Source organism: Tenrec ecaudatus, chromosome 9 (genome assembly GCF_050624435.1).
Source record: "Tenrec ecaudatus isolate mTenEca1 chromosome 9, mTenEca1.hap1, whole genome shotgun sequence".
In the NCBI taxonomy this organism is placed as follows: Eukaryota; Metazoa; Chordata; class Mammalia; order Afrosoricida; family Tenrecidae; genus Tenrec; species Tenrec ecaudatus.
Genome location: NC_134538.1, coordinates 14,298,938 through 14,320,859, shown reverse-complemented (window position 1 = coordinate 14,320,859; position 21,922 = coordinate 14,298,938). Strand labels below are relative to the sequence as shown.

At 40.5% G+C, this 21,922-nt stretch overlaps 1 pseudogene; it reads left to right on the top strand.

Annotated features, from left to right (window-relative positions):
* LOC142457096 (U4/U6 small nuclear ribonucleoprotein Prp3 pseudogene) overlaps nt 1–21,716 on the top strand; it is a 30,988-nt pseudogene extending 9,272 nt beyond the window's left edge.
* The last annotated feature ends 206 nt before the right edge of the window (nt 21,717–21,922 follow it).

Here is a 21,922-nt window from a genome sequence, read left to right as displayed (position 1 = left end):
GGTTCATGAAGCACCAAGAGTTGGCCCCGGAAGACCAAACAGCGGTTCCAGTTTCCATTAAGATGGACCATATATGCAGGCTGTCCTATCAGTGAGATTGTGGTTTTTGTTATACATAGCTTTCTCAGCAACCTAATTATGGTAGAAGAACCACCTCTGAGAAATCTTCCATATTTCAAATTGACAAAGGTCTTACTTGGTTCTTCTCTATTGACTTCTAGAAACAAGGCACTGCTGTGTCCTCTCACAACTTTATCACACAGCACTGTTAAAAATGAATTAATTTTTGTGCCAACTTGGCTGATAAACACATGTGGGGTTAATTGAAGGGTGGCGAGATAAATGACTCGGTGAGCCTCGCCTTTTGAGTTCTTGGGTTTCTTGCTTTGTGATGGTCGAAGGGTGCAGTTGCCTTAGCCAGTTCCCTGCTTCAGCTGGCAAGGCTCACTTCCTGCAAGACATCCCCGAGGAGAAGCCACATGGACCTACTCTGATGCAGCCCTGGGTGCTCGAGCAGCCAGGTGAAGACCCCTTCCAGTGCTGAGATGCTTGACACATTCACTGATTCGGCTTTCCTCCTGCCGTAAGCATGACTGTGTGTTTTGTGAGATGGAGGAGGGCTTTGTGGATTGATGTCAGACAAATGGGTTAATGTGGGACTTGTGGATTAAGTAGCACTGGGTTGGGATGTTTTCTTGATGCACACTTAACCTTCATATAAAACTCTCTTTTATACATGAGTTTCTGTGGATTTGTTTCTCCAAAGTACCCAGACTAACAGAAAACTTACAAATTCTTATATTGGTATAATGATTTAAAGATTATAGAATCTTTCAAATATCAGACTTTGTGAAATGCTCATGCTGGTGAATGTAGAAAAGTTTCATTGGTGAGGAAATTAAGGTTCAGAGAGGGTAAGTAATTTGTCCAAAAACACATGGCTACTAAGGGGTGAAACTTTAATGCAAATTCAGCTTCTTTCACTGGCTTCCTCAGAGTTGAGATTTTTGTCTGTTTTTGGAGTTTGACAGAAACCTTGTGAAAGAACACCAAAGGAGACTCCTTTGGGCACTTTTTATCCTATTTTTCTTGGAAATCTCTTCCATGATTCTTAATAGGTTTACAAAATAAAGACAGTGCTCTTATTGGTTATCTGCTAACTTGCTTAGTGAAGCTGTCAATTAGTCTAGGTAGCTGGAATCTTCCATCTGGCACAGTGTACATATCAACCATGAGATCTTCCTGCCAAATCTAAGTCAAACCCCATGTCTGACTGGGAAGTCAGGGACCAGTGACAAATGTATGCAATATTATTTGCCAACCAGAGATACACATGAGAAGTCAACAAAATAGATGACAACCCAAGGACTCCACTCTGAAGAAGTGAAATCACAACCCTCTGTGAAATTCAGTAGGTTGGACTACACCTGTCATATCTGAAATACCCAGAGGAAAGGGATGCTTGGATTTTACGCTCTCGCCCCCTTTCTGAGTCTGAATTACATTGGATTCTATTTGCCTTGAACATTCTTGTTTCCTAGGCAAAATAACACACACGCCATTGGCAGAGTGTTCTGCTCAAAGAACCAACAGTAATTCATACAAAACCAAACCCACTGGGGCAAATATTTCAGTCGCCCCGATGCTGTGAGTTGTCAGCCCTCATGATGCTCCAAGTGGGGGGGAGAGAGGGAGAGTTGGAGTCTCCTTTTGCCTTCTAGTCTCAAGTTTATCAAAGGCTGCCTGAGGTCATTACTCTGGAGGTGACCAGCTTGTAAATAAAGAGATGCTACAGGCCAGCAGGGCCTGTCGTGTTCTATCTACTCCGCAGGCCTCAGCCTGTGTCTGCAGGTGTTTCTCTGTATTGAAGCTCCCTGGGGAAGCCTTCACTCCACAGCAAAAGCCGACTGAAGTGAAAGTGATTTGATTTGGATCCTATTACAAGCACTTTGCCTCTTCTCTTTGCGTGATAATAGCAGATTGGAGTCGATTATTGTACTGTGAGGAGAGTTAATGTGATGTCGAGAAACATTGGGACAACTGGCACGAGGAGAGAGGGATGGAAAAAAGGTGAGCACGAATTGAAATGTGTGGAGGACGTCAGCACAAACACCAGTCGGTGTTGGCCTCCAGGCCGCGTGGGGCTTTCCAAAGACTGTTGGGACCCTCTAGGTTGCCTGGATTGGTTACAGGGAAGAAAGAGTTTTGGTTATTCAACTTCATGGAGTCCACTCTTGTGCCCTCTGACCCTTTGCGCCTCACCATACTGATCTCCCCAGGCCAACCTGGCACTCTGTCCACCCAGGCAATGCAGGAACCATCATCCCTGGCTCCCTCCAATCCCAGTCCCAGGAGATCAACCGTTTCTGCCTGAATCAGCCCTCTGATGGTTACCCAAGCCATAAAGAATTGGAGCTGATTTGTGTAAAAGATACTTTATGTTATTTCACAAAAGACCTTTGGGAATATCCCCAAGCGCTCAGTAAGTAGGAAGCCTGTGTAATGATGCCTGTTTGGCTACCCTCTGTGTGGTCCCTAATCTAGTATGTCCTACGTCAAAGGAAAGCAGCCTCTGGTGAGAAAAATAGGGTGCAGAACACTGAGTTAGTCTCAAAGCCCTGCAGCCCGTTCAGCATCATAGCAATACAAGTCTCCTGTGCCAGTGGGGTGGGAAAGGAACCGAGCTACACTTGGGTTATGCTACCATGCTACCACCGATCCCTCTAAATACCCCCCCCCAAAAAAACCCAACATGCTTTAATTAACTAGGCCATAACTAGACCAAGGTAGACTAGGAAGAAAGGTCAGAGCTCTACTTCTGAACATTACCCAATGACTGCCTGATGAAGTACCATGTCTGCTCCACAGCTGATCATAGGTATGACACAATACCTAGCGGCATGTTGTTTCATTAAGTTTGGGCTCACCATGGATTGAGGGTCATTTGAAGGAACTTCAAGCATGGGATCAGCCTAAGGCGAAATTTGTCAAAATGTAAATAAATGCCGCAATGCTTAATACCTTACATTGCTATCATATTTATCATTTTGGCAACTCACTCCAGGCCCCACCTGCTGTGTCAGGTGCTTTTATCCTTTCCAAATTAATTTTAAACCAATCAAAAATTTTATCATGCCTTTGCCTTAGTTTTTTTTTCATTTCTGAAACAGGGTCATTTAAATTTTTTTTCCTTCCTATTACATCATAATAAAATTGGTTATGCCTCTGAGGTTGGATTTTTTTTAATTATGAAAATGGATATACATAATGTCATTTTGAAGGGTGATGGAGCAAGGTTAAAGAGCAGAGGAGAATCATTTTCACCTTTTATTTAGTTTTAACTTAGAAACATGATATATAAAGAACATAAACTAAACTAGTTCTTTGAACTAGTATCTCTATACCTGAACATCTTCCACCTGCTTCCTACCATTCACCCAGTGTTAATGTTGAGTCTGTCTAATTGACTGTGCTCCTTTGTCTCTGCACTTGTAAATATGAGAAAGTAGGAAACACTGTGTGATATCTAACAGGAATGGCGGATCATAGAGGAAGAATTTTTTTGAGGTAGAATATTTTAATCGCTAATATTTGTGAGGTGTGCTATTGGATAAAACATTCCCTAAATGATATAATGAAAGCTTACTATGGACTAATTGCCATGCAATGAACCGGATCACAATAACTCTATGTATATCACAGGAGAACTCTCTTCCATAGACTTTTCAGCGGCTGAAGTATTGGGGAGCTAAATCACCAGATAGGTCTTCTGAAGCGTCTCTTGCAGGGATTTCAACCTCGAATGTATCTGTTGTTTACCACTCAGGGACCTCAAGTTGACTATAATGATTTCTGTAGATAGTTAATGTACTGATCGCAGTATTTCTTAATTTAAGAGTTCCCATGAGACTTAGAATGATAAAAAATGATCCTTTTATGAGATCAGCTTGCAAGTCTTCCACATCTAGGGTTAAATGGGTGATTTGTCATTTTGCAGTGTGTGTGTGTGTGTGCTTTCTTTACATGGTGGAATATACTTGAAGGTTTAATTGTGAAGAGGTTGTCTGTGTGACCATCACCTGCAGACACTTGGAAATACGGAACGATACATCTCCTGGCATCTTTTACAGTTAGTGGAGGCCTAAGAGGCAGGAAGGGCCACAAAACAAGACTTTATCCTTCCTCTCCTTGTCCTTGTCCTGGTTGCTTTGATAATAGCCCTATATTCAAATCCCAACTACTTTCTGCTCAACCCTTAACCAGCCTTACCTGAGGGCGCAAGCAATCCTAGGAAACACCACCCTCTCAGGAAGCTGCCTCACAGCTCCTTAGAGCTCTCCTCTTTTTGTGTTATGACACCATCAGCCCCTTTTCTTTATGCCTGAGCCCAATGTGGGGTGGCTGCCTACAGTGGCTAGTAGCAGCTCCTCGCCATCTCATGTTTCCTTTATGATCTCTCAGTTCTTGGACACAAGCATAAGAGAGATTAAGTGTTGGTTCATAAAACATGTAGTCTGGTCTTCCTTTTCCTAACGTGATTCTGAATTGAGGCACAGGGAGCTGCGTAAAAGGTGCTTGCCTCTGAGTAAATATTTATGGAGTAATTGAGCAAGGAAAGGTAGGCTGATACTGTTCATGGTGGAGCCTAAGAAAGTTACTCTACCCTCAATTTTCTTTTTTAAAAAATAAAATAATATCCTGATCCACAGACATTCAATGAGAACCACATTTATCACATCAAACCCATATTTTCAAATTGTCAGCTTTATCATGAAGGAGAAAGGGGCAGGGATCTTAAGGAAGGATGAATCTTGAGAAAGAGGTGTGAATAAGGCAAGGCTATGATTGGGATGGGAAATAGTTTATGACCTCAGGGCTAAAATATGGTAGGAGAAGCAGAATGATCCGTGGACTGATTTGATAGAACTGTATGATTCTAGCTGATGCATGAATAGTGATTACATTAGTCTTTGTTTCTGTTGTGGGACTTTGGATTCCTATAATATCCCTATGAGAAGGAACAATGGACTGCAGGAGAAGAAGTGCATCGTCGAGGAGCCAGGGATAGAATGCAGAATACCTCAAGGTCAAATCGTCATTCGGAGATGGCTAAAAGGGCAATTTGGCAAATGTCTATATAGGACTATGTTTTAGACCTGGGATAATGAATGGCTGAGGATGACGCTAAGGGACTTCATAAAATTAATACAGTTGTCAAGGAAGAGGCAGGATGATGTAAGCTTTAGAAGTGAGGTAATTTATGAGATTTTACAGAGTTTTTAGCTTGGTTTTTCAGTAATATCTATAAGAAGGTCAAGGACAGAAACATTAGGCATGTACTTTGTTAAAATTAAATGGTTTCTTAAAAAGGGAGATGGGTATGGTTGTTATAAATCAGCTCAATAACAAATTGCCATGCTATGGGGTGCATAACAAAAATTTATAGAAATCCATGCTTAAGTGCTGACTTTTGATTATATATCATAGACTGTATTACAGTTTAAACACTGCTCAATAAGAAATCTCTTTACAATTCTGGTAGCATATCATTGGGGTTTTTTTCTTCCATGATATAAACTAGCTGTACACTGTCAATATCTAAGACATTGTGATTATTATATGGATACTGCATGCTATAAAAGGTAACAATACTGACTGCCTTCAGGAAGGTAAAAGTAATTTAACATTCAGCAAAGTGAGAGCAATTGAAAAAAAACAAAATCAAAAGGTATATGACTGAAAAATATGTTTTCAGTAGGAGAAATTTTTACCCACTGTTTTTTGTTGGAATAAAGGGATAGACCAAAGAAGGGAAATAAAGAGACTTCTGTTTCAAAATTTATACCTCGGTGTTGTCTCAACTTACAACACAAAGTTGTTCTATTTTATTAATTTAAAACATAGCAATAGGTAGTTTAAAACAGAATGATGTAACAAAAGTATAAATAGATCTTTGAGTTTCCAAGGAGCTAGTTTGCTTTTGATTTTGAGGACCAGGGAATTTTTACTGAAACGGGGAGCATTTGAGCTGTGTTTTGCAGGAGAGATGGCACTTGTGTATTCATTTGTCAAGTGGAGAAAACCCTGGCAGAGCGTGAGAGCGTGAGAAGCAGTGCTCATGACACATGGAGCTGTATGTCATTCTGAAGAAACAGGATGTCAGCAATCGAGGGGGCTGAAGTAAGACTAGAAGGGGATACCCCAGAATTCAGACTGTCCAGGTCCTTACTGCTAGGAGACATCAGTCAGAAACAGGCAAGAGGTGATGGTGGTAAATGTGCATCAAAAGATTCCATACAAGTTTGGAAAATAGAATCATCAACTTCTGTTGACATATTTAAAAAGGAAAGAAAACTCACTGATATCAAATCAATTCTTATTCATAGTGACTCCTAAAACTGCCTCGGTGGGTTTCTAAGATTGTAACTATAGGAGTAGAAAGCCTCCTTTTTCTCCCTCAGAACAGCTCATGGTTTAGAACTGCTGACCTAGCAGTTTGCAGCCCAATGATTGACTATGACAGCATCAGGGATCCTCACTAATAGGTAGTGAATCTTAAAAGAAAGAGAAACGCCAATAATGAAGAAAATATATGTAAATATATATATAAATTTCATATATATTTGTAGAGAGAAGGGGGCGGGGAAAAGAAGCAGTTCACTGGAGATGAAGGATGTTAGCGCACACACACACATAAGGCCAATATTGGACACACAACTCTGTTTTAGATGCTTTTTAGAATGCTCTTTAGAATTATGAAAACCTTCATGAAGGCCAAACATGATAGTGGGACGGGAGGAAAGTAAAAGGAAATAGAGGAAAAAACTGGGATGCTTAGGACAGTTATAGAGGTCTAAATATAGGCATGTACATATGTGAATACATTTATATACAATGACAGGCAAATAGAACTATGTACATATATTTATTTATTCATAAAGTATTACAGTAGCTGATGGACATTGGGCCTCCACTCAAGTACTCCCTCAATGCAAGAACAATTTTTTCTTCTAACATGGCACTCTGTGAGGTTCACCTTTCCTGACATGATCACTGAAGACAAAATGTGTGCATAAGAAAATGTGGTGAAGAAAGCTGATGGTGCATGGCTATCAAAGATATATCCCCCAGTAAGATGCTTCAAAAAAATCAACACATTATTTGTCCTATCTTTTGACCAATTTAGAAATTGTTTTATTTTTGGATATTTTCTCTTTTGTTTGCAATTGGGGTTTTTTACAATTACTAGCTTGACGTTGTTTTCATATGTTTTTCTGTCTATGAAACTATGAGGAGGAATTGACTTGATGACAGTGAGTTTGCTCATTTTGATTTTTTTTACCAAGCATGTTGACCTTTTTCAGGGACTGGTACTTCCTGATAGGTTCGGGAACTAGAAATTTCTAAAGAGAATTCTTTTAAAAAAAATTTATTTAACTGGGTCTCTTACAGCTCTTATACAATCTATACATGTATCCATTTTGTTAAGCACATCTGAACATACATTGTCATTATCTTTTTCCAAAAAATTTCTTTCTAATTAAGCCCCTAACATCAGCTCTTCATCTCCCCCCTCCCTACCCTACCTTTTCTCTCCCATGCCTCCTTGATAACTTATATTTTTTTCATGTTTTATGCCAACTGTTTTCTCATTTCACCCACTTTCCTGCTGTTTGTTCCCCTGGGATGAGGGCCATACATCGATTATTGTGATTGGTTCTCCCTTACTTCCCTCTTTCCTTACCCTCCTAGTATCGCTGCTCCCCTTATTGGTCCTGAGGGGTTATCTGTTCTGGATTCCCTGTGTTGTGAGCTCTTACCTGTAATAGTATACATGTTCTGGTCTAGCCAGATGTGTAAGATATAATTGGAGTCATGTTAGTAGGGGTAAGGAAGCATTAAAGAACCAGAGGAAGGTTGTGTGCTTCATTGGTGCTATACTGTACCCTGACTGGCTCTTCTCTTCCTTGTGGCCATTCTGACAGGGCTGTCTAATTGACTACTGATGGTCTTTGGGTCTCCACTCTGCGCTCTTCCTCATTCCCACTGGTATATTTTTTGTTTGGTTTGTTTTGGGTCTTTGATGCCTGATACCTGATCCGTCAAAGCATCATGATTACACAGCTGGGGTGCTTCCTCCATGTGGGTTTTGTTGCTTCTCAGCTAGATGACTGCTTGTCTATCTTCAAGCCTTTAAGTCTCCAGATGTTATATCTTTGATAGCCATGCACCGTCAGCTTTCTTCACCACATTTTCTTATGCACCCATTTTGCCTTCAGCGATCATGTCAGGGAAGGTGAACCTCAGAGAGTGCCATATTAGTAGAATGGATTGCTCTTGCATTGAGGGAGTACTTGAGTGGAGGCCCAATGTCCACCTTCTACCATAATACTTTATAAATAAATAAATATATGTACATAGTTCTATTTTCCTGTCATTGTATATAAATATATTCACATATATACATGCCTGTATTTAGACCTCTATAACTGTCCTATGCTTCCCAGCTTTTCCCTCTATTTCCTTTTACTTTCCTCCCGACCCACCACCATGTTTGGCCTTTATTCAGGTTTTGGTAATTCCTCTCAGCTACATTGCCCTTGATCGAGGCCCCACTCCCCCCAAGCATCCTATGCTCCCCTTGCCATCAATTTTAGATCACTTATTCATCCCTGGGTTTGTCGACACTCCCCTACTTTCCCCCAATCTCTCCCTGTCCTGTGGGTGTTTATTTTAACCTAATCGCATCTTCAATAATCTACTTTCCACTGTACTCTCTCTGATAGCAAGGCTGTTCCACTCCTGGCCTATGGTCAGAGGGAATTCACCAGGATTTAGTCCTTGTGCATTTTCCTTCCCTTTTTTTCTATCTAAAACAATGTTTAAATGGGTCAAAAGGGAAAGCAAATGAAATTACATTGTAGCCTAGCTGTATCTTCCATGATTTAGTATACAAGGCTCTTTGCTTGATAATGACCTTATTTGTATCAGGTGACTACAATCAGAGGGGATTCACCTGAGGCTTAAGCTATGTGTTGTTGCTGTTAGGTGCCACAGAGCCGGTTCTGACCCACAGCAACAGTATGCATCTTCTGGATGGTTCCTATGCCGCCATCAATGCAGTCATGGTGTCACTGTATCCAATTCAGAGTCTCCTCCTTTTGCTTGCCTCTCTACGTTAGCAAACACGATGATCTTCTTTAGGGACTGGCTTCTCCTGGAAACATGTCCCAAATGTGTAAGACAAGGTCTCCCTCTTCTTCCCTGGGAGGAACACTCCTGCGATAAGTCTAAGACAGATGTTTGTCCCTTCAGCAGTCTATGGAATGTCAATATTCTTCACCAGCACTGCAATTCAAATGTATCGATTGTTCTCTGTTCTTCTTTAGTCAATGTCAATGTTTCACATGAGGTGATTGAAAATACCACGGTTTGGGTCAGGCATACCTTAGTCCTCAAGGTAATATCTTTATACGTCAATACTCTAAAGTGGTCTTGTGCAGCAGATTTAGCCAATGCACCATACATTTTGATGTGCTTCCATAAGCATTGATTCTGAATCCAAGCAAGACAAAATCCTGGACAATTTCAAATTGTTCTCCATTTGTCATGACGTTACCGATTGGTCCTGTTGTGAGGATTTGTGTCTTTTTGGCATTGATTTTTAATCCATAATAAAGGCTGCAGTCCTTTAGCTTCATCAACATGTACTCCAAGTTCTTCTCAATTTCAGATCTGCCTATCACAAATTGTTAATAACTCTTCCTCCAGTCCTGATGCCACATTCTTCTTCTAGAATCCGGCTTCCCTGATGATCTGCTCAGCATAGAGACTGAATAAGTATGGTGAGAGGATGCAACTCTGACACACACCTTTCCTCATTTTAAGCCTGCCAACATTCCCTGATTCTGTCCTCACTATAGCCTCTTCATCCACATACAAGTTCCACAGGAGCACAATGGAGTGTTCTGAATAAGCTCTGGGTGGACCCTGAAAATTGGTTTGGAGTTCCACTGTCATCCATAGCTTTCTGCAAACCAGATGTCCACAATTTAATCTCTGATAGCATCCCCTCCTGCAGATTTGGGTAATATTATTTATAATCCTTGAATCACGCAGTCTAATGTGCTTCTTCCATGAGAACTTAGTTGGCATCTCACTTAGATAGCTGCTTGTTTGAGAGACAAACCTCTTTCTGACAGACAGGCACTACCTAATTTCTTCCCCACATCTTGCTGTAGCACCCATGTCTTTAGTGATCTCTTCATGAGGGTGAGCATCGAGCAGGGCAAACTCATTAGAGTTAATTGTTCTTAGGGGCTAGTGTTAAGTGTGAGCCCTAATTCTATTCATATACCTATGGTTTATATAGGTTTCTGGTTCACCCAGGAGACATCATTGTCATTTTATGTTGGAGAACAGTATCAGTAATCTTCCTGGCAGATAAAGGAGTTATTGCTAATGTCATTCATTTACTCAATGTTTATAGGATTTAACACACTGCTGAGAAAAGGAAAGCATCCAAGTCTAGGCTGGCTACAAAACACAATATGTGAATTTTGACTTGTATAGCTCAATTTTCCTGGCCTTTTTCTCACCATTACAGTTTTTTTTTAATTTTCTTAAACTTTTCAATAATAAGCCCTGATTAGTGGTCTGTGTCCCTCAGTAAGATATATCAAGATTACCCATTTGGAGATCCTGAAGGAATCACCATAAACATTGGAGTTCAACTCTGATTTGAATTTAACTGGCCCAACACATCTGTTTACAAGCCACTATTATAATTAGATCTTTTTTTTGGAAGCCCCCTAATAAGAAAGACAAATTATGACATTTGTGTAGAGAACATGTCTGCAACCGCTCTCTGATCACAGCAACATCCGTATATATGTTTTATTTGGAATAAATCCTTCTGTGTATTTTTCAACTGGTAGCAGTACTTTGTGACTCACCCTCATAAGAGGCAGTAACAAAGACGTGAAATATAAATAAGTGCTAAACTTAAAAAAAATTGTCAGCAAGAACATTATGTTCTACAAGGTGAACTTTAAAGTTGCTTATTAAGAAGACAAGTGATAAAGTTTCAGAATTGAAGAATTCATCATTAGTAGATTTCATAGGTTTACTTCAGACTCAGGTAGGGGGAAACATTACCACCTGTCAGCTTGTATTGTGGCAACTGGTGAGTCATTGTGATACCAGAAGCGATGCCACTGGTATTTCAAATATGACAAGAGGCAGCCAAAGTCAACAAGTTTCAGTAGAGCTTCCAGATCAAGACAGATGAAGAAAAAAGAACTGGGGATCTACTGGTAATTAGTCAATAGAAACCTTATGAATCACAATAGAACATTTTATTTCTCACTTACTTTAGACACATCAGCATGAGCGATCATTCGCAGGGAAGACATGTTTGGTGGAAAGGAGGGACAGTAAGGGTGATGGAAACCTTACATGAGACCGGTTCACACATATTAACAGTCATGAAAATTACACAAGGCTTGTTTTGTTATACACTCAATAAACTCAACAGTGCCTTTACTCTATCTAACTCTACGTGCATAAACGTATTTGAAGAAGAATCACTAAAGCCACCAGTTTAGTTCAAATAAGAGCCACGTTTTTTTTTTTTGTGGCCTATATGAAGAACAAATTTCTATTCAATAATACCATCCAGTGTAAATTTGGGCAAACCAAGTGGAACAAATGAAAAACAGAAGCAAAATATACTGGAGGCAGAATATCCCCTGTAGATGCATAGTTAAGGCAGATGTCTCCAGGAAGTGGAGATGGTCGTAAGACAAAATGCTGAATGCAGTAAACTGACAAAAAGCACTAGTGCAGACTCAGGGGAAAAAGTAGTCCTTAGAGGTCAAGCATGGAACCTAAGGCTACAAGAATATAGATTCAAGACAGAGGCAGCAACTTAACCTGAACTCCTATCTCTAATTGTTTTCAGCCAGAGTTTATTAAAGGAATTTAAGTGACTTAAAGCTGATAGCAAAGAGTCAATTCTCTGAAAATAGCCATAGAAATATTGAAAGAGACTCTGAGCAAGCCTTTTACTAGAGAATTTAAAATATTATTATGATTACTAATTGTTGTTGGATTCAGTCCACCTTAGGGTAGGCACATAAGTTACAAACTGAAAGCGTCCCCTAGTTTTCAGTTTTAATGGAAGCGTTGTTCAGGACTTTCTTCTGCAGTGCTGCTGGGTGGATCTGAACTGATATCGCTTAGGTTTGTAGTAGAGTTGCCATTGCACCTGCAGGCACATTGGTTGTTATGCTTATTCACTGATCTTTGGTTGTTTGGGGAGTCATAAAAATGCCCCTCAGTGCACCATGCTAATCATGCCAGTATTCAATCATTCAGAGGCAACTTGACCCCAGAAACACAATATTCTCTTTTTCAAATTGCAATGCTATATTTCACAAAAAGCATTCTAGATGTAGAAGTTATTATCGCTGTATTAATATGTGACATGTGCAATCACGCATGTTAAAGTAAAAGGGTATAAATTTAAAAAAAATAAACTGTAAGGTCCATATAAAGAAATCAACCCGAAAATTGACTGAACAGTTAAATATTAAAAATGGAGCCCTAGAATAGCAGTTTAGAGACATAACTAAACATCAGAAATGTCCATCCTTTTCCCATGGAAAAACTATGAGTATCAAGCTTTTCTAAAATACATCCAAAGACTGGAGTCCCAGGACAAATGAACCTTCCAAAAGCTAGACAGACACAGACTAAGAGACACTGTCAGAGGAACACTATATAATAAGGTGTAGAGAAAAGAATAATACAGCAGTCTAGAGGGGACTTGATGAGGTGTGGGTTTATTGGATCATCTTAAAACATCGTCCCATAAATTGCTTAGCATATAATGTGATTATTTAGCCGATCTTGAGTGGATTCCCCATTTAGTGGCTCCTGGGGCGACAACAGCATTACTCCATAATGCTGTCCCGACTGTAATCTGTCCCGAAGCCTACTGTCAGGCCTCTTATTCCATGGCACCACCAGACGAACCTTCAGAAGTGCTAGCCTCTCGATTGGGCACCCAGGAATGTGGGTCATAGCAATGAAGAAATAGATACTAGGAAATGGAGAGAAGCTTTCACTTAGCACAGTGGTGACGTTGTGCCAAGAGAAAGGTTGGTGATGCAAATCGCCAGGGACTCCCAAGGAGAAAAGACCTAATGGTGTGTTCCTGTAAAACGTTCAGCCCTGTGTCCGGATGGGCTCAATGACATCCGGTCACAACATGCAACGCACGAATAAGATAGTTTCTTGACTGGGGGGATCACACTTGGAATTGCCAAAGACAGACAGCTGGGCATCATCCACACCCAGAGGTGACTGCGGAGAAGGAAACCGTATTTCTAATGCACTATCTGACCGAGAATGAATCCAGTCTGACGCAAACCATGCAAAAACATGTATCTGAAAACCAAACTATTCCATTTGTCAAACGTGTCAATGTCATATTTTACTAAAAGGAAATTAAAACAAAATTTTTTCATAATTTTATTAAGTAGAATTTTGTCCTCCAATGTAGTAGGATAAAGTTACATTTTAATTAATTACTAGTCACACCAGGGTAAGGAATGTATATTTATAAAGACAGAATTCTTAAAATTCTATTATACTCCTAATGTCATAATATTGTATTATAGTGGAACAAAACTTAAGTGTATTAACTGACTTAAATACATTAGAGAATGTCAAATCTGGGCTTTCTTGTGGAGAATTCTTTTTTTTTTTCATCTTTTGTTGGCTGGTTACAAAATTCCTTTAAACTTCGCTCCAATTTCTTTGTTTACTTTTTTCAAGCAAAGGCTGGATACATTTGGAAGAGCTAGAGTTAAAAATCACATGGCAGTTCTGATTTCAACCAGCAGCAGAAAGAAGATGAATATAACATGAATCATTAGGTGCAACTTATGGAAAAGTAAAGGTAATTTAACATTATTATGAAAAGTATCTGTATAATGGAATCATTTGGGCTATTTTCAGCAGGTCTAGAAATATAGAATAATGTGAAGAGACCGTGGCCTACTGTCACAACCTCACATTACACAGACATTACTCTGCCCCGATAATCATTTTTATCTAACCAAATTTTAAATATAAATGGACGATATTGTCATTAAGTCATATATGTAAATAACCAGAATATGATCATTTAAAGCTAAGAGCAATTGCAAAGTGTATTTATTAGATAAAGTGTATTTGTACATAGTTTTATAAAATATTTTGTAATTCATTTAAATTTAAATATCTTTTTATACCTGCTTGCTTTTAGGGTTCATGAAAGGAGAAATATATATCTAAGGAGCAATTACAAAGAAGATATTTTAAGATGAATGATATTTTAAAAGGAATATACATAGATGCAAGTATGTAAGGATGAATATTATGCATTTGAAATGCATAAAGTATTTATCTATTTCAATGTTTGAAATGCCCAGAGACACATTCTACTTCACAAACTATGAGACTGTTTTATAATAAGCTTCTCCTCTCATCATCAGTTAATAGTTTTAAAAATATCACTTTTCCATTTGAAATACCACACAATTTACTGCAATCTGGGAGAAGAGTAGATTTGTTTGTGGGTTGAGGGGATTGACCCATTTCCAGATACAAGTGTGTGACAAGAAGGGAGCCTGGGCAGGATGGTAGGTATCCTCCTCCCTACCTCTGAAGCAAAGAAGATTCCAGGGCGCCACAGGAGGTCCCCCAGAGGTCTGGCTTCGCATGCTGTTATGGGAACTGTTTCTCACAAAGGAAACCCAGAAGTGACAGTTTCTGAATGCCAAGAATAAAACAGTTGTTGTTTGCCAGACAGGTGTCGACATCTTCTTACTGCGTTACTCACAATTGGAGGATATTTATAGAGTGAAAACTCATTCCTCTTACTGAGATGGGGAAGTACCAGTTAGAAGTCAAAATGGGACCATTTCTTTTCTACCTGGGCAGGGCTGTGAATGAATGATTTATTGGAAAGGCAGGGAGAGGGGGCGGCGGGCAGGGAGGTAGGTAACGTGCCATGCTTTGCTCAGACGGAGATTATAAACTTGAAGGAATTCACTGAAAGCTCAACCATTTCTCTCAACTCTGCTTCTGACGGACTTTCTTGAATCCCCGGAGGGCCGTGCCGCTGCTGATTCCTTCCTTTACCCTGCCTCCCTGACTTCTCTTCACCTGTAGAATAATCTCTCCCAATCCATTCATTCATTATGCTCACTTCATTCCTGCTTCACTCCGGTCCTCAAAACCAAACTCGTTGACAAAGCTTGTGACTGCAGAAGGTACATCGGAAGCCTTGCCCCTCCCCTACCATCTACGACCTCAGGGGAGGACCTGCTCCTCTGCGACTTCAAATGCACTTCCGTATTGGGAGGAAATTTCCCCTCATAAGACTAATTTGCCTTCCACAGAACACCTAATGATTTTTTTTCTATCTAGATCGGTTAGATAATAATATTTATAGTTTTGTACAGAATGGATTTGCTTTGTTGGGTCCAACCATCATACTTAGTTCAGTTAATGCTTCGAACAAAATATAATGTATTAATATTAAGAACTCACCACTGACATAATAGGAAATTATAGTCAACTTCAAATAGTAGTGGGGAGTAAGTGAGAAATTCATAATTTTATGCTTTTCACTCATACGACTTCTATAACAGATATAGCAATTCCTATCCATGCCATAAATTTCTCAAATGTGACACTTACACCTGATTCCAAGTGCACAAGTGTTTTGTTTACACTTTCTGTGTCTACATCCGTATCCTTTGTCTGCCACCAGAAAATGTTGAATTTGTCTCAACTCCAACTCAAAATTGCTACCATGAAGTTATTTCCAGTTCACAGCAACAGCATATGGCAGAGCCCTCTAAAATACAAGTGACCTGCAAAATACATACCTAGAGCCAATGGTATGTGGATCACTGGTACCGGTCAGGCTCTCTACCAAGCTGTCTGGCCCCCCAGTCAGGAGACCCGCTGCCCTACAAGCCTGAGCTTGTGCCCAGTCTGCTGCACGCTCCTACAGCAGTGGACTCATACACTATCTGCCCTTTTGCTCTTGGCTAACTTTGCTCAGAATAATGTCTTCCAAATTCTACCACTTGTTGAGGTGTTCCTTGGTTTCATCACTGTTTTAGAGGGATGTGTAGTATCCCATTGTGTGTACACACCAGAGTTTTTATCCGGTAGTCGAATGATGGGAATGGAAGCTGTTTGCAGCTTTTTGCTATTAGAGAACTGTGCTATAATGAACATGGGGGTGAATGTGTCTGTTTTTTCTTTTGGGGGGGGGGGGTAATATATGCCCAGGAATGGTGTTGCTGGGTCATATGGTATTTCTATTGCCTTCTGTTTTAGGTATTGCCATATCACCTTCCACCGTGACTGTAGGTATATAAAAGCCCACCAGCAGTAGACAAGAATTCTAAATGTCACCACACTCTCTCCAACATTTGTTGTTCTCAATGCTACAATTCTGGGTGGTATCTCATCATTGTTTTGACTTGCATTCCCCATATGGCTAGTGACCTCATGTGTTTATTTCCTCATGTGGTTACTAGCTATTAGAGTGTGATCCTTTGTGAATTGCCTGGTCAGGTCCTTTGCCCAACTTCTCAGAAGGTTATGAGGTTGTTTTCTTGTTGCAGGCATGTAAAGTACTGTAGATTTTCATAATTAGTCCTTTTTCTGTTATGTCATTCCTAAATATCTTCTTCCAGTCTAAGGGCCCTTTTCTTACTCATTTAATGAAGTCTTTCAATGTTCACAAGTGTTTTATTTTTAATAGGTCCCACTCATTTATTTTGTCTTTCATTTCTGCACTAGGACTCCTGAATTCGTTCCAATTTTTCTCATTGGCGATCCTGATAGCTTTGAGTTTGGCATCTATGTCTTTGATCCACCTTGAGTTTTTTTTGTTTGTGGCATGAGATATGGGTCGTGTTTCATACTTCTGCAGGTGGATATCCAACAATTAGAACTTTAGAAAGCACATATCAACCTGAAAGAAATGAAGAAAAAATTCAAGGCTCAAGTTGTAACATTGAATAATTCTATGGACAAAACGAATGCAGAAAACATCAGAAGAAAATGCCAGACACAAAGCCATTATACTGAAAAGAATTGGTCAACATATAACCATTTCAAGAGGTCGTAGGTATCAAGATCAATAACATTGAAAGCAGTTGCACTGAAGCCATTGGTGTAAAACAAGGCTCCAGGAATCGAATACAAACTGAGTGTTTCAATAAGATGCTGCAGCACTAGGAGCACCTATCAGTCTATGCCAAGACAACTGCCATGCCAACCAATAGGCATATGCCCATTTCAAAGAAAGAGGACCCAACAGAACATGAAAATCATCAAGAAATACCAAAAGTTTGCAGCAGCTAATTTTTAAATTTGCCAAATTTTAATTGCCAAATTAAAAAAAAACTACCAGAAATTCAAGCCAAACTCAGAATAGAATGTGGAAACATATATATAATTATTGATGTCAGAGATTAACAGTAAGGTATTCATTTATGTTATTTATTTGCAAAGACATTTAAAAAACATCCTTGTATAGCTCTGTAAATAACTGGAATCCAGAACACTTAAGTATGAGCTAGCTAGACCAAGTGACTATTTCACCACTCAGAAAGAACCAGGAAACACTACCTGGTTTAATATCAGGAAAGATATGAATCCTTTTTGTACCTTTCCATCAGTCACTTGATCTGTATGCTCAGAAAATAATCTGAGAAGCTAGACTCAATGAAAAATAAAGCAGCATCACGAATGGAAGACTGTTTCTTAACAGCATGTGGTAGGCACAAAGTCAAGAGGGCTTAAAGCACTTATTGATAAAGGTCAAAGAAAATAGCCTTCAGCATGTGAAAGGGCAAAAGAAAGTCCTCACAACTAGAGCAGTAGATAGCATCAGGATAAGTAGGGAAAAGTTTGAAGTTGTCAAGGATTTTAGTTTACTTGGATCTACAATTAACGCTTATTGCAGCACTAGTCAAGAAATCAAAAGATATGCATTGCGCGAATCTGCTGCACAAGACCTATTTAATGTGTTAAAGGGCAAAGATGTCATTTTGAGGGCTAAGGAGTGCCTGACTCATGCCAAGGTATTGTCAAACACCAGAGATATATATGAGTATATTTATGATTATATATATGATTATATATATATATGAAAGCTGGACAATAAATAAAGAAGATTGAAGAACAGGTGCATTTTAATTATGATGCTATCAAAAAATACTGAATGTGCCGTGATCATCCCAAAGAACAAATAAATCTCTCTTTGAGTAAGTACACCTAGAATGCTCCTTAGGAATGGGAATGGTGCGGTTCTGTCTCATATGATTCTGAAATGTCATCAAGAGGAGCAGTCTCTGGAAAAAGAAAGCAAGCTTGATAAAGTGTTCAGTCAATGAAATAGAACAAGACCCTTAAGAGATGGATTCACACAGTAGCTGCAACAATGAGCTGCAACATAGTATCAAGTTTAAGTATCAAGACAGTGTTTCACTCTGTTATACATAGGGTTACAAATAGTCCCGAGGGGAGGGAAGCAGGAGGTTCACAGACAGCCCAAACAATTATTTTGTTTCTGTATTCTACACGCAAAGAGAAAGTTCTGCATTCTATATGCAAAGAGTTTTGTTGGTATAGTGGTTACCTAAGTGCTTGGAGGTTAACCAAAAGTTGGCAGTTTGCGCTGCCAATTGGAGAAATGAATTTTAAATACAAATAAAGATGTTATGCAAATGGTGGAGTGGGAATGAAGTAAAATTTATCTGTTGAGGATCTGGGTGAATAAAAAAATGTAATTTGCTGATCTGAAGGTCACAGCAGGGAAGAGGGGGTCTGGGCCAAAAGGAACTGTGACAAGTTTCATTTTCAGCCTGAGGCAGTTGAGTTGTGTATGATTTTCTGAAGAATTCCATAAGTCAAATGAAAAGGAATTTGACATCATAGAGGGAATCCATCAGGTAATACAGGTTTACATCGATGTAAATATAATGAGCATAGAGTGAAATCTTCCAAACACTTCTTTATTGCCTTTATAGCCAAATGCCTTGAAAAAGTTGCACGCATTCCTTATTTCAACTGTCTAAACTCCCACTTGCCCCGAGTACAATCCATGAATGAGCATTTCTACATGATTTGACAAAGCAGTTCTTCAGGACCACGGTCACTGTTTCTTACATCCGTGGGATCATTTTTCAGCTTTTGATTTCCCACAGTAATTCCCATCTTACTTAGGAACTCATTTCCTTTTGATTTTTTTCTCTCACATTCTCCTCTGACTCTTTTTTGCTGCACTTTCTGGGCCACTTTTGCACACTTGTCCATCTGTACAGATATTCTGCCATTTGAAGTATCTTTTAGAAATTGATTTGTGCCCCTCAAAAATTATGTGTTCTAAATACTGATGTTTATGCCAGTGATTATAATCCCATTTGGGTCTGGGTTATCTTTTTCCTGTCAGTGATACAAGAGCACTAAGGAGTAGGTCTTAAGCCATTTCTTTTGAGATATAAAATAGATTAAACAACCAAGCAAATGAAGCAGAGATGAAGGAGTGAGGTGACAAGTCAAACAAAAGAAACCCTATCACTTAGGGTGTAATGTTTGGGATCTGTCTCCGGGGCTGAAGTTTGTGAGGTGTCGAATCGACTTTCCTTTGAGCGATCCGTCTCCCTTAAAAATAATAAAAACGGTGCTGTCTAAAGGGAGCTGGATGAGCTGAGACCATGGATCGAGCAGACAGTGGAGAGGGGATGGGGCTTCTCAGAGCCCACAGTGGTCACTGCACCATTGAACTGTGGGGAAGGGCATGGACAAGACGGAGACAACCCACCGACCATCTGAAACCTTTCCTTGGTGATTCCACTCTTCAGTTTGTGGACAGACTGTTTGAAGCTGTAGAAGAAGGCCAGAGCTCTGAGCATTCCAAGTCTAGCAGCGACAGGAGCACAAAGAGGGAGTTAGAGGAGGGGTTTGGTGATGGCTCTGAGATCTCCAAAGAATCTTAAGGAGTAGAGAAGTGCCAGATACCCCGTTTTGAGGAGGTAGTAGAAGAGCCAGAGGTGATCCCTGGGCCTCCATCAGAGAGCCCTAGGATGCTGACCAAGCTCCAGAACAATCAGATGATGGAAGCAGCAATGGGACAAATTGAGGAGAGGGACAAACAGCTGAGCTGCATCAACCCACCTACCCCTCAGGCAAAGACTCCTTCTTCCTCCCAACCAGAGTGACTTCCAATTGGCGTCAATACTCAGCCTTCCCAAGCTGCCACCTTCATGAAGGATGCCACCGAGAAGGCAAGAAAAGCAGCTGAACTGCAAGCTCGCATCCAAGTCCAGCTGGCACTGAAGCCACGCCTGGTTGGCAATGCCCACATGGTGGGCTGACCAGTTTTCATGCTATGGGCATTGCTCCCCTGAAAGTTGGAGTTAAAAGCTCAAACTAAGCCTACACCCGATTCTAGATGAGCAGAGTCTCCCTACAGAGGCAACACCCAAAGAGATTGGGGTGATACACCGGCTGCCTCTTCTGAAAGCCAATATTCATGCTGTGACGTGGGAACAGCTCAAGCAATAGCTTAAAGAACAGCCACCAGAAGACATGGAGGCCAGCACAATCTTTGATCCCTGAGTCTCCATTGTCCCTTCCCTATACCAGAGACGCACTTTTAAATTCCACCACAAAGGCACATTTGAGAAGATTGCCTTACGATTATGAGCAGGGCTCAACTGGAGAAACTCTAGGCAGAAATCTCCCAGGCAGCTTGAAAAACAGGCATTCGTACTTCAACTAAGCTGGCCCTCATTGCCCCTAAGAAACAACTAAAGGAAGAGGGTATTTCTGAAATGGAGTGGTGGGACTTCTGCATCACCCCCAAAGCTTTTGATCTTACAGAGGAAATTCCCAAGAGAGAAGATGATTTTGGAATCACAAATCTTGTTGAACATCCAGCCCAGCCCAATCCTCCAGTGGCCAGTGACACACTAGTTACTCTGGGCGTACAGCCCACCAAGGAGGAACAGAGGAAGCTTCAGAGACAAATGAGGAAAGACGCACAGAAGGTATTCCACACTGGCCCCAATGCCTCCTCCATCACCCAAAGTGAGGCTTTCTAATTAGGAACAGAAGGGATTCAAGACCCCACCAAGGTAGAAGCCCATGGCAGAGCTCAACTGGCAGAATGACAGAAAGCTCATGAAGAGGCCCATGCTGTCCGCAAACTTACAGCAGAACAGAGAAAGGTCCAGAAAATTTTAAAGTTTCAGAAGATATTTCATAGGGGCACACCTATCTGTAGAGAGAGTTCAAAATGTGAGCAACCCATCCAAGAAGTTCAAGACTGAGGCCAACCCTGGGCAATTGTACCTGACAGGGGTGGCGGTACTACACAAGATATCAATGTGGTAGCAGCTGAAGGGCGCCACAGGCCCAGAAGAGATTTAAGCAACTGATGCTGCATCGGCTAATGGGATGAACAGACATCAAATCCGAAGGGAGATGATGATGGAGAAGCTGCTGAGGAGGCTGTGAAGAAAACCAAAAACTGTGAATTAGTCTGTGAGGGTCCCGCCAAAGAGTGGAGCATGACTCAGGATAGGAATATGGCTCAGACGCATTTACAAAACTGTGGGGTGGAAGGCTCCTAGGACCTTGCTGAGTGAACCGGTTCTGACGTCCACCGTCTGAGACTAGTGCAAGCCCTGCCTTCTCCCTCCTTGCTTTTGTCCTTTCCGACATTGACCTCCACTCGTGGATGTGACCTCAAGAGCAGTGCCAAGCAGACCTGGAGGCAGAGGGAGAAGATCATGCCCTTCCCTAGTCAGCCTGGGGCTTGCCTGTATTCCCCCAGGTG